Source organism: Palaemon carinicauda, unplaced genomic scaffold, assembly GCF_036898095.1.
Source record: "Palaemon carinicauda isolate YSFRI2023 unplaced genomic scaffold, ASM3689809v2 scaffold1012, whole genome shotgun sequence".
NCBI lineage: Eukaryota > Metazoa > Arthropoda > Malacostraca > Decapoda > Palaemonidae > Palaemon > Palaemon carinicauda.
Window position 1 is genome coordinate 6,247 of NW_027168497.1, and position 17,101 is coordinate 23,347.

General features: G+C 39.4%; 1 long non-coding RNA gene across 3 annotated transcripts in view; it reads right to left on the reverse strand.

The window, feature by feature from the left end:
• Positions 1 to 281: 281 nt before the first annotated feature.
• The window catches only part of LOC137635207 (uncharacterized), a 55,680-nt gene continuing 38,860 nt past the window's right edge, over positions 282 to 17,101 (reverse strand). For all 3 annotated transcript variants that reach the window (XR_011042616.1, XR_011042617.1, XR_011042615.1), the window contains 3 exons: positions 11,991 to 12,406; positions 7,149 to 7,251; positions 282 to 6,033 (listed from right to left, as the gene is read on the reverse strand). This is a non-coding gene — a long non-coding RNA (uncharacterized lncRNA). The remainder of the gene's footprint in view (positions 6,034 to 7,148; positions 7,252 to 11,990; positions 12,407 to 17,101) is intronic.

Genomic DNA, 17,101 nt, shown 5'->3' on the forward strand with positions numbered 1-17,101 from the left:
TCCACCACAGATGAAGCTTCATAATGCTGAATCCCCTACTACTGCTACCTCCGCGGTCATCTAAGGCACCGGAGGAAGCAGCAGGGCCTACCGGAACTGCGTCACAATCGCTCGCCATTCATTCCTATTTCTAGCACGCTCTCTTGCCTCTCTCACATTTATCCTCCTATCACCCAGAGCTTTCTTCACACCATCCATCCACCCAAACCTTGGCCTTCCTCTTGTACTTCTCCAATCAACTCTTGCATTCATCACCTTCTTTAGCAGACAACCATTTTCCATTTACAAGTGAAGTTCAGAAATTGCATTATGAAATGTGGAAAATATTGAACTGACCTTTGCTACAACATAAGGGTGAACAAACCACAACAGTGAATTCATATTGCCCACATTACCAGGAAACGGATCTATTTTTGGGCTCAGGCCATGTCGTCCTGATGGAAGGTTCCTTTAGTAGCTTCCTAAGGGTATATTTGACTGCAGTGGATATTCCCAGAGAATTAAACTAAAGGTTTCCAGAATTCTAGCTTCTGGCACATTCGAAACTGATGACCAATATTTAAATGAATTTAAATGAATTTAAATTAGTTACATGCCAAGATATCTTTTTGTTTTCAAATGCAAAGAAAGCTTTCAAATGACTAAATATTGAATGTAACATGCATAGAAATTGCCTTTTTCCTTTTCAAAAGACTAAATATTGAATGTAACATGCATAGAAATTGCCTTTTTCCTTTTCAAATGACTAAATATTGAATGTAACATGCATAGAAATTGCCTTTTTCCTTTTCAAATGACTAAATATTGAATGTAACATGCATAGAAATTGCCTTTTTCCTTTTCAAATGACTAAATATTGAACATATATTTACAATTACAGTGATGACAATGTTGGTATTTGAAATAATGTATTGGTATTAGTGGTAGTAACCAAATAAAGACAAATGATATTTACTGCATATAAGACGAGAATTCATAATATCTTTTGGAAAAATAAGTTCTACAACTTGCATCACCGCAATATTAAAATACTCTCTTCCCTGCAGACATTTAAAAGTCAGCCAGTTACAGAATCAAATCACTCGGAACCCTTAACAAAATAAATGCCTTCACTTCCTAAAAAGATATATAAAAATACTTATTCCAAACCATATTTTTCAATAACTACTAATGAAATTCTTCATGCATTGCATAGTAACCATTTCCAAATGCATTAACCCTTTTACCCCCAAAGGACGTACTGGTATGTCCTTGCAAAAAAATGCTATAAAAATTTGTTTTTTATATTTTTTGATAATTTTTTGAGAAAATTCAGGCATTTTCCAAGAGAATGAGACCAACCTGACCTCTCTATGACAAAAATTAAGGCTGTTAGAGCAATTTAAAAAAAATATACTGCAAAAGGTGCTGGGAAAAAAATAACCCCTTGGGGATTAAGGGTTGGAAATTTTTCAAATACCCCGGGGGTAAAAGGGTTAAGCAACACTATCTTATGCTTTTATCTAAACAAAATTCTAGTTAAAACCAAAATACACCCCGATACTTTTGTCCAAATAAATCTTGACTCTCAAACCCGGTCGAAAAGGTTAAAACTATTCAACCATGTTGAGCATTCAAGATTTAAAATTTTGGTGAATAAAACTAAATAAAGTTTAATCAAATTTAAGGATTGGTTTTGTAAATTGATATACAGTATGTCTGTTGTTTAGTAATCACTTCATCCATGAACTTAAAATGAAATTAAGTGATATAGCACTCCACGTACCCCTAGTTCGAAATATGTCTTGTTAAACCTCTTTCAAAAGAATGTTCTCACCAAAATACTTGTGGATACTTCCAGAATTCATAAGCCCTAAACTACAATAATAGTTCATTTCCATTTAACCCTTTTACCCCCAAAGGACGTACTGGTACGTTTCACAGAAGCCATCCCTTTACCCCCATGGACGTACCGGTACGTCCTTGCAAAAAAATGCTATATAAATTAATTTTTCATATTTTTTCTATAATTTTTTGAGAAAATTCAGGCATTTTCCAAGAGAATGAGACCAACCTGGCCTCTCTATGACAAAAATTAAGGCTGCTAAAGCAATTTAAGAAAAATATACTGCAAAATATGATGGGAAAACAATAACCCCTTGGGGGTTAAGGGTTGGAAATTTCCAAATACCACGGGGGTAAAAGGGTTAATACTACACACGCACTAGAATTCAATCTCATATTTCACGACTGTTTTCTACAATACAAATTTACATTCTTTTCTTTTAAGCTTTTAAACTTATTTTCCACTGAGGTTTCCTATACCTATTCATGACTTCACTTGAATAAGACCTCCCATTGGCCTTTTATTGAAATAAAAGTATAAAACTTATTTGTTTTATTGGAATTTTTATCAACTTTAAAGCACGTATATACAATAGTCATATGATTTTTCTAATCTAATACACTTATAAGTCACACATTTCAAGTTTTCATACACATATTATGTACAGGATTTCCTCCGATATTCGTTCATATAAGTATTTCTTAATCACATTAAAAGTTTGTAGTATGGAACAAATCCTAAAGATTTTGTAGTAGATTTGAGAACAAAGCCCGGCAGAAGAATATTGGGAGTTAAATGGTAGAACAGGATTAGAAACGAAACTGTTGAGACAGATTAATCGGGTGCCACATACAGACGAGATCATGGCGAGGGGTAGACGGAGATGGTTTGCACTCCCCAAGAGAGATTAGCGCACCAAACTTTCAGTTGGGCTCCACAAGGCACTAAAAGAGTTGGAAGACCCGGGTCTACATGGCCGAGGCCTATGAAACGTGAAGTAGGGGGTGATGAATGGAGAGGTATGGATTCAAATCTCAAGATACGGACGACTGGCAAAATCTAACCGAGGCCCTTTGCATCAATAGGCGGGGGAGGAGACGATGATGATCATGGAGCACTATGTGAAAACTGAAACATGGCCACTGATAAGAAAAATATTAAGATATATATAAAAAGGTACAAGCTAAAATGCAAACGTTAGACATTGTGACTGTAGTAAAAGCAAAAAATGTGAATTCCAACAATTATACACTATATAACCATACTCCATGCATAATGTCAATGCCGTATATAAAAGTCCTCCTAATCGGGTAGTTGAATCAGTAGAACTTCAAGAGTTCAAAGTTGGAGCAAATGTTTTTATGTTGACCAGGCTGACATGAGTCTTTTTATACTTTATATATGACATATCTGTTTTGGACGTTGTTAATAGTTTATATAGGACATATCTCTTTTGACACTGTTACTGTTTTTAGAATGATTTATTGTTAATTTATTCTCATCATTTATATATTTCCTTATTTCCTTTCCTCACTGGGCTATTTTTCCCTATTGGAGCCCTTGGGCTCATAGCATCTTGCTTTTCCAACTAGGGTTGTAGCTTGGGTAATAATAATAATAATTATAATAATAATAAAAATTTATTTGATATATTTTTATGCCTCTTATGTATTGATGATATTGTTTAACATCTTGAAACTCTACTTAGGATCCCTGACTAAGTGAAAACAAAAAATTAAATATTTTGCCTAGGCTATTTCTTTTGCCAATATAATAAATTTTACATACCTAAATAAAATGAAAAATTTGCATTACTGACCACCATAATGTGTCCATTCTACATATTTTGAATGGTAAGAAACTCAAATATCCAACAGTTGTGGAGTCATTCACGGAGGATGGAAGTACACCGAGCGAGAATGGCAGACCCGTTCCAGCTATTTCACCGTCAGTGGGAAATGTGTTACCAACAATATATTCTTACTAGACTTTCAATTAGGGTATTCCAGAAGAGTTTAGTTATGGATATAATTGCATACAACGCCACCTGTAGTGCTACTAGCGTACTAAATTTGTACATACATACATACATATACCAAGGCACTCGACATCAAACAAATGAAACAAAAAAAGGGGACCTCTACTCTCTACGTTCCTCCCAGCCTAACAAGGGACTCAACCGAGTTCAGCTGGTACTGCTAGGGGTGCCACAGCCCACCCGCCCCCGTTATCCATCACAGAAGAAGCTTCATAACACTGAATCCCCTACTGCTGCTACCTCTGCGGTCATCCAAGGCAGCGGAGGCAGCAGCAGGGCCTACCGGAACTGCGTCACAATCGCTCGCCATTTATTCCTATTTCTAGCACGCTCTCTTGCCTCTCTCACATCTATCCTCCTTTCACCCAGAGCTTCCTTCTCTCCATCCATCCACCTAAATTTGTAAACATGGGTAAATTGGAAACAATATAGCACATCTTAATCATAAATAACTGTTAGCAATGTTTTCTATAAGTGATATAGTGTACAGTATTTTGGTATTTTTGTTCTGGATGAAATGCAAAGTCAACTAATGACCTGTAAAAGGAATTTTGTTTTAATGAACCCGAAATGGCCAACATGAAAAATTAAGTGAACACAAACAATTAAAAAAAAACCTATTTCAAAAGATTTAGTGAATGTTGCATGTACAGTAAGTTGCTAGTTATCCCTTTTACCCCCACGGATGTACTGGTACGTCCTTGAAAAAAACTGCTATCAAAATTTTTTTTAGCATATTTTTGATACTTTTTTTGAGAAACTTCAGGCATTTTCCGAAAGAATGAGACCAACCTGACCTCTCTATGACGAAAATTAAGGTTGTTAGAACAATTTGAAAATATATTGCAAAATGTGCTTGAAAAAAAAAAAACTCCTGGGGGTTAAGGGTTGGAAAGTTACAAATAGCCTGGGGGTAAAAGGGTTAATGATCATACATATTCACATTTATTTTTCAGTTTTGTCTATCAATCATTATGAGTTTTAAATTGAATTTTTTTCCATAGCCATTCATATACATGCAGCTATATATAATTTATTCGCAACTGAAAGTAAGGGAGATGCATCAACTGAAAAAGTAATCTATAACTGAAAACTATCCACTCTTTATTTCTGCCAAAAAAGGGTTGAAAATGACTAAGCTGGTCTTCACTAACTTGAAGGATTATTATTCAATAAATAGATTCTTGAATGGCTGAAAATTAGTTGAAACCTTGCCTAGACTATGGCTGAATTTTAAAGTATATATAACAGTCACATGCAGTATGGAGGAATAATTGCTTGAGTTGAATGATAGTGTCAAAATCTTTTTGGGCTTAGGCCATGTCGTCCTGATGGAAGGTTCCTTCAGTAGCTTCCTTAGGGTATATATGACTGTCATATATACCCTAAGGAAGCTACTAAAGGAACCTTCCATCAGGACAACATGGCTATCTCACCCAAAAATTTATATCTTCATGAAAAAAAAAAATTATTCATAACTGTACCTAGCTGTCTGCTAAAGAAGGTGATGAATGCAAGAGTTGATGGGAGAAGTGCAAGAGGAAGGCCAAGGTTTGGGTGGATGGATGGTGTGAAGAAAGCTCTGGGTGATAGGAGGATAGATGTGAGAGAGGCAAGAGAGCGTGCTAGAAATAGGAATGAATGGCGAGCGATTGTGACGCAGTTCCGGTAGGCCCTGCTGCTTCCTCCGGTGCCTTAGATGACCGCGGAGGAAGCAGTATTAGGGGATTCAGCATTATGAAGCTTCATCTGTGGTGGATAATGTGGGAGGTTGGGCTGTGGCACCCTAGCAGTACCAGCTGAACTCGGTTGAGTCCCTGGTTAGGCTGAAGGAACGTAGAGAGTAGAGGTCCCCTTTTTTGTTTTGTTTCATTGTTGATGTCGGCTACCCCCCAAAATTGGGGTAAGTGCCTTTGGTATATGGATGGATGGTACCTAAAAGATGACAAAACCAAAGTATAATTTGTCAAAAGGGGCTAGCTAGCATTTTTTTCTTTCTAAACACCACTAAGGGTTAGACAAGTGTGATTTCTATATTAAAAAGATTTTTCGTGCATCTCTGAATCTTGCATGGCTTGAAATTGAAGAAGGTTTTCTCTTGAGCAGACTTTCAAACAACAAGATTCTTGTCTTGAAAGTGATAATTCACAGGCTGGGTTGGGGCAGCCACCTGAAAATTGCAACGAACGCAGTGAGTTTAGATGTAAAAAAAATTATGGCAATGATACTATAATCAGATGTCAATTATTTTGAAAATAACCATAACAGTAGACATTCAAAAAAGGGCTGAGCCCATCATATATTTTTCCCACACAAGGGTTGTGTAAGACTGGAAAAGTTCCAACTAATATTAAATTACAGTGACCCTACTATAATTAGGATACCCTTATCAATCATTTTGAAAATCAACTCTAGACTTAACCCTTTTACCCCCAAAGGACGTACTGGTACGTTTCACAAAACTCATCCCTTTACCCCCATGGACGTACCGGTACGTCCTTGCAAAAAAATGCTATAAAATTTTTTTTTTCATATTTTTAATATTTTTTTGAGAAACTTCAGGCATTTTCCAAGAGAATGAGACCAACCTGACCTCTCTATGACAAAAATTAAGGCTGTTAGAGGAATTTAAAAAATATATACTGCAAAATGTGCTGGGGAAAAAATAACCCCTTGGGGGTTAAGGGTTGGAAATTTCCAAAGAGCCTGAGGGTAAAAGGGTTAAAAACAGTACTGCACCCATCATATTTTTCCCAATACAAAAGTTGGTAAGAATGAAAAGTTCCAACTAATATTAAATTAATTCTAAGGTTAGTAATTTAAACAACTAAACCTCAGAGGCTGAAAATAAAGGTTTTCCCAAGTCTTAAGACGACGCTAATGTTGTCTGATATAGAAATTGAGTTTAACTTTGCTTACACAATGCTAGGTTCAAATCTAATAACTTTGAGAATAACACAAGATTAAAAAGAACACAGTTTAAATTCAAGTCACGATGAGAGGACAGGTAGGTGAACTCAAGGGACAGTTTAAGACCAAAAAAAGGCCCCATTTTAAATTGTGAATTTGGGATATGAGGTTCAACAATGGGGCCTGGGAGTACATTCATCACCCATGTATAGAGAAAGGTTAAAAATTAATCATAGCTACTGGCCCAAGTAACGCACTGATGGTGATACCCCCCTTAGTCGAGATTAAATTCTTTGGACATCCTTTCGTAAGGAGTTTCAAATACTGACTATAAAATAATAACTTCCAATACTCTGGTACATTTTCCATATTTACCTCTTATCACATTGTTGATCTCCTTATAGTGGCAATCAAGACTCGAGAAAGCTCTTCTTTACGGAAGCTATGTACACAAATGGGCTATAGCCATAACGGTAACCTGCAAATAATTACAGTTTATCAGATTATGAAAAATTTATTAAAAATTTATCTAAGTGCAAATAAATGCTACAAACAGACAGATTTACCTGGTGCAATAAACCATACCAAGACTACAATGCAAAATGCATAGATCTTTATTGGCTCTCTAAAAAGTCACCAATTTTGCGGGGTGTTACAGCAGTACACAGTGCTGAATCTAACACTTACACGGACCTTCACTCGTGTCGACATTTTTTTAAAGATTTATTTTGAAGTCTTTTTGACAGTATATTAACCCTTTTACCCCCAAAGGACGTACTGGTACGTTTCACAAAAGCCATCCCTTAACCCACATGGATGTACCGGTACGTCCTTGCAAAAAAATGCTATAAAAATTATTTTTTTCATATTTTTGATAATTTTTTGAGAAAATTCGAGCATTTTCCAAGAGAATGAGACCAACCTGACCTCTCTATGACAAAAATTAAGGCTGATAGAGCAATTTAAAAAAAATATACTGCAAAATGTGCTGGGAAAAAAATAAGGGTTGGAAATTTCCAAATAGCCTGGGGGTAAAAGGGTTAAGGACTCACATTGGTTCCAAAAATCATATTCTAGTATTATGGTATATACAGTATATATATTAACATGAATTTAATATCTAAGAATGAAAATGTTGGAGATGAGATGGTGGGAACTGTTGGAGGAAGGGTTTTAGATACAGTAAGATATGATTTCGTGTAGGAGAAGTATTGTTGGAGGGAAGCTATGGTGAGACGAGAGCTGAGAGAAAAATATTTTCAAAGAATTTTAGTCAGAGAGAAATTTAATTTTGTTAAAAGAGAGCATTGGTATCATTAACTAGTTACATTTATTTAGATAGAGATTGGGGTTTTTTCTTCAAATATTTTGACTACAGTATAGGTGTAACAGCTGTTCTATAAAACTAGTCTAGAGGTCAGTCTGAAGCTAAAGCCGCGTTATCACAGTACTGTATAAGTGAATGTATATAACTGTCGTCGTCGGCGCCCACTCGTGTCCGAGTATTGGTTTCTGTCGTTAGCCATCAGCCTCCTATCAGAAGAAGGGTGGAGGAAACGACAGAATGCCAGTAGCTGGGTATATTGTTTTGGGTGGTCGTGGCTTTGCAACGGCCACGCACACACACTTGGCCCACATCGTTTTCACCGCGGCTCAAGACATATGAGACAGGCGGCTTCTCCGATGTTGGTTGCATCGGGCTGCCGGGTTCTTGTTATATCAAAGCCCGCCTTGTTGCCTGCCCGATAGGCATTGCCCTCTTCCGCCGGTGCTGGGAAGCTCCGCCGTTGGGGTCTTGTTTGGTTTGGTTTGGTTTGATTTTGGAGTTTTCCTTCTCCTAGCCTTTGCCTATCTGAAATAAAGGAAAAGGCCTATAGGGGTCCAGTCTTGGTCTGGTCTCTCAGAACTGGCCTTAGCGGTATGGTTGAGCCTGCCAGGGTGGATAAACTACCCCACCGCCATTGCCCAGCCCATCATTGAGACACTCAAGCCCCTCTACTGCAGCAAAGTGCTGGACCATCAGTGTATGAACAGAACGGAATCAAATATAAAACGAGTAGGAAGAGCAATCAGAGATTTCAGACATCTGCCAATGAAGATGGTCAACATTTTACTCGAGCCTATGGACCAAGCTTTCCCTTTTACACAAGTTAACCGTGAATGAATCTACTGTATCAAATACCTGCAAAAACTTGATGGGTTTCTTCCTATCCGCTGTTCGCTGTTAAAATTTGAGAAGTCTGACATAACACTACTAATAGACAAACATAAATAAACAGGTTATTTTATAACCTCGTCGGTGAAGGTAATTTGTATATGTGTATGTTTATTTTGGTCCATAGTACTCCAAACTCAACAGCTACATCCTGACAATCAGCTTTAAAAGGACCAAACAAAAACAGATTATACCATAAATTACAACATTGCTATTGTATACTAACCCCAATGGAGGCACAAACAGTAACAGACTAGAGGGGGCCACTTATGCCATCCAACGAAGACCACCAACATTGCCTTTTATCTATTTTCAAGAATACTATCTATATACCAACGGCACTTCCCCCAATTTTGGGGGGTAGCCGACATCAACAAAGAAACAAAACAAAAAAGGGGACCTCTACTCTCTACGTTCCTCCAGCCTAACCAGGGACTCAACCGAGTTCAGCTGGTACTGCTAGGGTGAAACAGCCCAACCTCCCACATTTCCACCACAGATGAAGCTTCATAATGCTGAATCCCCTACTGCTGCTACCTCTGCGGTCATCTAGGGAAAATATGGCGCTGCTTTCAACAGGGAAATATCTCACATGGAATGGAGTTTGAGAGGAAGGAGAATCAAGAAAGCAAAATCGACTAAGCATCAAGACGGTAACGGGGAAGAAACGTTAGCAGAAAAAGGGTGAATGACACGTGAAACAAATACAGCAGGTATCACTTTTATCACTACAAGAGACGCTTGTGGTTACGAAATCCAAATGTGCAGGGATCTTTGGGGTTAGAAAGATGTGGGAACATTACGCAAGAAGTAGACAAAGAAACAAATAATTTTGTGGTGCAAGAGCCACCCTTCAAAAGTGCGCAACATATCCGCTCCCTCAGATACAAAGCATTGCACCAAAGCAATAAAGTATTAAGCTACAAAAGCATGGACGAAATGAAAAGATTGCTAAACTAAACTAGTAAATGAGTACCTTATAACTTAACATAAAATTGTGAGTAATGTAGTGTAGTCTAAAGATCTCTTCTACTGTAGAGACTGAAATCTTGTAAACAATAAGGAAGATCTTCTACAAAAATGCCTAAAAGGACTAAGATCAATATCCAAAGATCACAGTATCAATGAGAAGGCTGGGGGAATGCTATATGCTGTTCCCTGGGCTACAAAAATAAACTTGAGGAAAAATGAATCAAAGAGACCATTAGTTAGAGTAGTACATCATCATCATCATCTACCAAGGAAATTGGGAGGTAGCCGACCTCTAACAAATGAAACAAAAAAGGGGACCTTTCCTCTCTACGTTCCTCTCAGCCTTACAAGGGACTCAACCGAGTTCGGCTGTGTACTACTAGGGGTGCCACAGCCCACCCTCCCCCGTTATCCACCACAGATGAAGCTTCATAACGCTGAATCCCCTACTGCTGCTACCTCCGAAGTCAGAGTAGTATATACATAAAGGCAAAAGGACGGATGAAAAAACAAAGGAAAATTTATAGATTAAGATCTACTTAATAGAAATTTCAGCAGTAAATATAGGCTGGAGGAACGTAAAGAGTAGAGGTCCCCTTTTTGTTTTGTTTCTTGTTGTTGTCGGCTACCCCCCAAAATTGGGGGAAGTGCCTTTGGTATATGGATGGAAATATATCCAGTCGTGGCGATAAAGCGATAACCAGAAGCACTTTAATTTCTCGGAATGTTACACCACGGTTAATGTCCTTAGCATTAGGGGCCAAAGCAAAGTCTATTATTCTGGTGACAACCAGGTACAGTCATTCTTATTTGGAGCAATGTCTACTTAAATAATGTGGCGGGATGTTGCAAAACACACCCCGGGGCGAGTATCCTTCCGCCCTAGAGCGCCCCAACAAGGTAACGGAGAGAGGGGGGGAACTACGCAAAATTCTTGGTCAGTTAATGAGGAGATCCCAGATCTTCCTAAGAAAGTAGTTCGAGGTAAGTACTCCGTGTTGGAACAAAGAATATTTCATTAAGGACAAGTAATGTAATAGCTACTATACTGTATATAAATTCTTTTCTTCCTACAATACCCACAGAGATATATACTTAATGCCCTATAAAAACAAATATAAATACATTTAAAATCACCCCATTTTCTTTGATTCAAAAGTCTCTTGCACAGCAAAATAAAACTTCTCCGCAAAAAATACATTTGAACCCTATCATATACCATCCTGAAACATTTTTTTTTTCAACTGATTCAAGTTCAGGCACTTTTTCTTTAATAACCCCTTCCAGATAGTGTTCCTCTCGTTAGACTCGACTTTTGAAGTTTGACTCGGGACTGAGAAGACATAAGACTCACTAATTAATGGACAGGAAGTTCCCCTAGAACTGAACCTATTTGTTATTTTTCTCCCTAGAGGCGTCAGTCTGTTCTAGAAGAGAGCAAAGATGGCTGTTGGTCTAGAGCAGTGGTTCTCAAACTTTTTCATGAGCGACCCTATTTGAAACATTTCATTCCTTCGCGACCCAGAGTAAAGTGAAGAGAAAGAAAACATGCAATGATATATACACTTTATTTTGGAAAAAAATAATGTGTACAGCTTTTCATTCACAAAACTAAACTAGTGGGATTTATGGCACTGCTTTTCCTTTTCACAAAACTAAACGAACAGGATTCATGGCACTGCTTTTCGTTCCCAAAACTATATTAATAGAATCCATGGCACTGCTTTTAATTCACAAAACTAAATTAATAGAATCTATGGCACTGCTTTTAATTCACAGGGAGGAGGGAGGTGGGGGGAAGATGAACATACATAACAGAAGTAATTTGGGGTTAAAGAAGAATAATTCAATTAAGCAACTGAAATACACTGAAACACTGAAAGCATGATAATGTTCCTGTGTCCCTGCGACCCATCAAAATTGATCTCGCGACCCAACTTTGGGTCGCGACCCATAGTTTGAGAACCACTGGTCTAGAGGAACTGTGTGGATAGATACTCCGTCCACGACACCCTCCATAAAAAACTCACCACTTCGCCTGATACACTGAAGCAGATGACTCATGGAGCTATCCTGCCGTGTGCTTCGCATCTGGCTTCGAAAAGCCTCTCTTTGCAAGAAGCTGCTGGATGATCTCCAGATGCGAGGTCGTAGCGATAGTATCACTCAATGGAAAATCTTCACGGGTGGTCGGGAAGTGGAGGGAGCTCCCTCGGGGCCTCTGTGAGCAGTTGTACAAGATCTGGGAATCATTCTGCATGTTGCCGAAGCAGAGCTATGAAGATCATCGCTCGATCTTGCAATGCCCTAAACTTATCTGATAGCCTCCTTACTGGGCAGAAGGGGGAAGAACGCATAGATACCCTTTCTGTCCCGTGATGTTGAAAAGTGTCCTGCCTGGACGCACGGGCGGTTTTCCTTTCAAAGCAACGACGTACACCATTATCTGCAATAGAATATTTCATTAAGTACAAATTATGTAATAGCTACTATACTGTATCTAAATTATATTCTTAATACTGTACCCACAGATACATATCAATGAGGCCCTATAAATATGATAAATTCGTAGATGATTTGTATTTTTCCTAACTATACAAACCTTAGCTATTTATTAGGGGTTATACTTTCATCGGAGCTGAAATGACGAGCCATTAAAATTTAGCGAGGGTTAACTACCCACACCGCTAGTTAGCGGGGGGTAGGGGGGTAGCTTGCTACCACTCCCGTTCACACACCTGTGATTTAGCCCACTTTCCTTGGAGGTAGGACTTCAAGGGGGATAGACCTGGCGGGCAAGCTTGTATATCCGGTGTTCCACAGGGTAGTGTTCTTGGCCCATTACTTTTCATACTATATACACATGACATGTGGTTTGGCCTAGAAAATAAGCTTGTTGCATATGCAGATGATGCTACTCTCTTTGCATCAATTCCATCCCCTGAATGTAGATCTGGGGTTGGTGAATCCCTTAATAGAGATTTAGCTAAAATTAGTGCATGGTGCAAATTATGGGGTATGAAGTTGAATCCTAACAAAACTCAAAGTATGATTGTAAGCAGGTCAAGGACGGTGGCTCCTCAACATCCGGATCTCAGTATTGATAATGTTTCTTTAAATTTGTATGACTCTTTCAAAATTTTAGGCGTGATTCTTGACAGCAAATTTACTTTTGAGAAACATATAAGGTCTGTGTCTTCTTCAATTGCACAAAAAATTGGCTTATTGAGAAAGTCTTTTAAGATATTCGGTGATCAATCTATTCTGAAGAAGTGTTTTAATTCTTTTATTCTACCTTGTTTTGAGTATTGTTCTCCTGTCTGGTCTTCAGCTGCTGATTCTCATCTTAATTTGTTGGACAGAAACTTACGGTCTATTAAATTTCTTATTCCTGATCTAGATATTAATCTCTGGCACCGTCGATCAATTAGTTCATTATGCATGTTGCATAAGATTTTTCATAACTCTGACCATCCTTTACATTCAGATCTCCCTGGACAATTCTATCCTGTTCGTAATACTAGGCAGGCAGTTAATTCTAATAGCCAGGCCTTCTCCATCATAAGACTCAATACTACGCAGTACTCTAGAAGTTTTATTCCAGCTGTTACCAAGTTGTGGAATGATCTTCCTAATCGGGTTGTTGAATCAGTAGAACTTCAAAAGTTCAAAGTTGGAGCAAATGCTTTTTTGTTGACCAGACGGACATGAGTCTTTTTATAGTTTATATATGACATTTTTGTTGTTGACGTTGTTAATAGTTTATATATGATATATCTCTTTTGACATTACTTTTTTTTTTTTTTAGAATGATTTATTGTTAATTTGTTCTCTTCAGTTATTTATTTCCTTATTTCCTTTCCTCACTGGGCTATTTTTCCCTATTGGAGCCCCTGGGCTTATAGCATCTTGCTTTTCCAATTAGGGTTGTAGCTTGGATAGTAATAATAATAATAATAATACAGTAAATAGCTAAGGTTTGTATAGTTAGGAAAAATACATATTATCTACGAATTTGTCATTTGTTCCGTAACTGGAATACAAACCAAGCTCTATATTAAGGGTGACTCACCCATTAGGAAGGGTGGACCTCCCTGCCAATCTGGCTTTTGGTTCTATCCGGGGGCTCCTTATCCGAGTATGTTAGTACTAAAAAACAAGGAGTGCCCTGCCCTCGCTAAAACCTTGTTATGCAAGGTCCGCAGCCTACGCAAGCTGTGTGTTGAGACATGCAGAAGTGCGACTATCTGGGTAAAGTTATTCAGAGTCAATTGTGGGAAAAAACTGATGTAACCAAGAATTTCCCAATACCACCTCACCAGGGTATGTGGACGCAACAGTATTAGCTTAATACTAGGTACACAAGGGAGCATGGTTTACCTGCAGTGGTTTGAGGTCAGCTTATGCAGAGAACCCAGGATGCTGCTTTCCCCACAAGAGGGGAGGATGAAGAAAAGAATAAGAGCCAGTCAAATCTTTTCATTTACGTAGACTAAAACCGGGTAACAGTGCCCTCAACCTTCTGCTACTTGTCCAATAAGGAGCTTGAGGTATACAACCAGCTGTTGTGAAGCCACCACAGGACCAATAGAGATCGTAACGAGTTCCTGTGGGTCACGTCTTGCAGGAGAAAGGTTGTGAAAGTCACCTGGAGCATTTACACCCTTGCTGGTACAACCTGCGTCACAGAGTAATCTGCTGACATCATGGGTCGACGTGTTGGATGAGGATCTGGATTCACAGCGTAGTTTATGACTCGGTGAATCCAACAGAGATAATGTTTTGGTGATCCTCCTCTCGTCTCTCCAAGTGCTGACGACAAGAGAACGATGGTGCCAAAGATTAATATCTAAATCAGGAATAAGGAATTTAATAGACCGTAAGTTGCTGTCCAACAAATGAAGATGAGAGTCAGCAGCTGAGGACCAGAAAGGAGAACAATACTCAAAACAAGGTAGAATGAAAGAATTTAAACACTTCTTCAGAATAGATAGATCATCAAAAATCTTACAAGACTCTGAAAGAAAAAGGACTTTTTATAAGGCTTTATGCCGGTTGCTTTTAATCATAAAGTTAAAAGGCTTTGGCGGGACAAAGAATACGTCTTTACAGAGCCGAAATAAAAAGTGACCAGCAGAGGGTAGTTACACCTTGCATTCAACGGCTAGTTTCACTTCGCCAAAATAAATACCCCTACATAAAGACCGAAAGGTTTCTATGTTGCGCTGGAATAAATAAATTTTAACAAACGACTGATGGACATGATATACTGTACATCCTCAAATATATATGACAAATTCGTAGATAATTTATATTTTTCCTAACTATACAAACCTTAGCTATTTACATAGGGTAATTACTTCGGCGTAGCTGAATGACGAGCCATAAGATTTTCAAAGAGGGTTTACTACCCCACCGCTAGTTAGTGGGGGGCTAGGGAGGGGTAGCTTGCAACCCCCCCCCTCCCCCCTCACACACACTAGTGAGTACTTCACTTTGCTTAGAGGTAGGACTTATCCCGGGGGACAGGGCTGGCGGGCACATATGTGTAAATAGCTAAGGTTTGTATAGTTAGGAAGAATACAAATTATCTACAAATTTTCATTTGTTCCATAACTGAAATGCAAACCACCCTATTTACATAGGGTGACTCAACCCTTAGGAAGGGCGGTAAGTCCCTGCCATACTGGCTTTGGCTTTGCCCGGGGACTTCATATTCGAGTGTTTACGTACTCAGAAAATAAGGAGTCCCTGCTCCTCGCTAGCATGCTGTGAAACTGCTGCCACCTACGTAAGCTGTGTGCGAAGATGAAGAAGTGACTCATCCTAGGAAGTTGACCTGGAGTTCTTCAGATGGAAATCTAGGCTAGGACTCTCCCAATACCTCGTCAGGGTATGGGGACATGACAGTACTACACTTAATACTAGGAACACAAGGAAGCATGGTTTACCTGCAGTGGTTTGAGGTCAACTGTGCAGAGAACCCAGGATGCTGCTTTCTCCAAGGGAAGAGTGGATGACGAAAAGAATAAGGGCCAGACATACCTTTTCATTTACGCAGACTAAAACCGGGTAACAATGCCCTCAACCTTCTGCTACTTGTCCATTAAGGAGCCTGAGGTTAGACCAGCTGTTGTGCAGCCACCACAGGGCCGATAGAAAACGTATCGTGCCTCCTGTGTGTCACGTCTTGCAGGTAGTGGGCTGTGAAGGTGGTCTGACGCTTCCACACCCCAGCTGGCAGGACCTGCATCAGTGAATAATTTTTCTTGAAGGCCAGGGACGTGGCTATGCCCCTGACATCATGGGCTCTAGGGCGACGTGACGGAGAAGGGTCAGGATGCAAGGCTAGGTGTATTACCTTGCGAATCCAGGCTGAGATGGTATTCCTGGTGACCCTTCTCTTCGTTTTCCCAGTGCTCAGAAACAAGGCTTGCACCTGGGGACGAACTGCAGCTGTTCTTTTAAGATACAACCTCAGACTCCTTACTGGGCACAGTAGGAGATGGTCTGGGTCATCTGTTACAGAACAAAGACTCAAAACCTGGAAAGAGTCGAACCGAGGGTCTGGCACTCCCGGATTCTGAGTCTTGGCAACAAACTCAGGGACGAATCTGAACGTTACCTCCCCCCATCCCCTTGAATGGGCGACGTCGTATGAGACCATGAAATTCGCTGACTCGCTTGGCCAAAGCCAAAGCTTGCAGGAATGCCGTCTTCCAAGTAAGGTGGCAATCTGAAGCCTGGCGTAATGGTTCGTAGGGAGGTCTCTTTAGAGACCTGAAAACTCGAACCACGTTCCATGGAGGTGGTCTCACTTCTGACTGAAGGTAGGTAAGTTCATAACTTCGTGAGTAAAGAAAGTTCCCGCGAGGAAGAAATGTCCACTCCTTTGAGCCTGAAGGCAAGACTTAAGGCTGAGCGATAGCCTTTCACTGCCGAGACTGAAAGGCGCATTTTCTCCCGCAAATACACGAGGAACTCTGCTATTGCTGGAATAGTGGCATCGAGTGGAGAGATACCCCTTCCACGACACCAACCACAGAAAACTCGCCACTTCGCCTGGTAGACTCCTGCGGATGACCTGCGCAGGTGGCCAGACATCCTGTTTTGCTATGGATTTTCCCTTAACGAACTCACA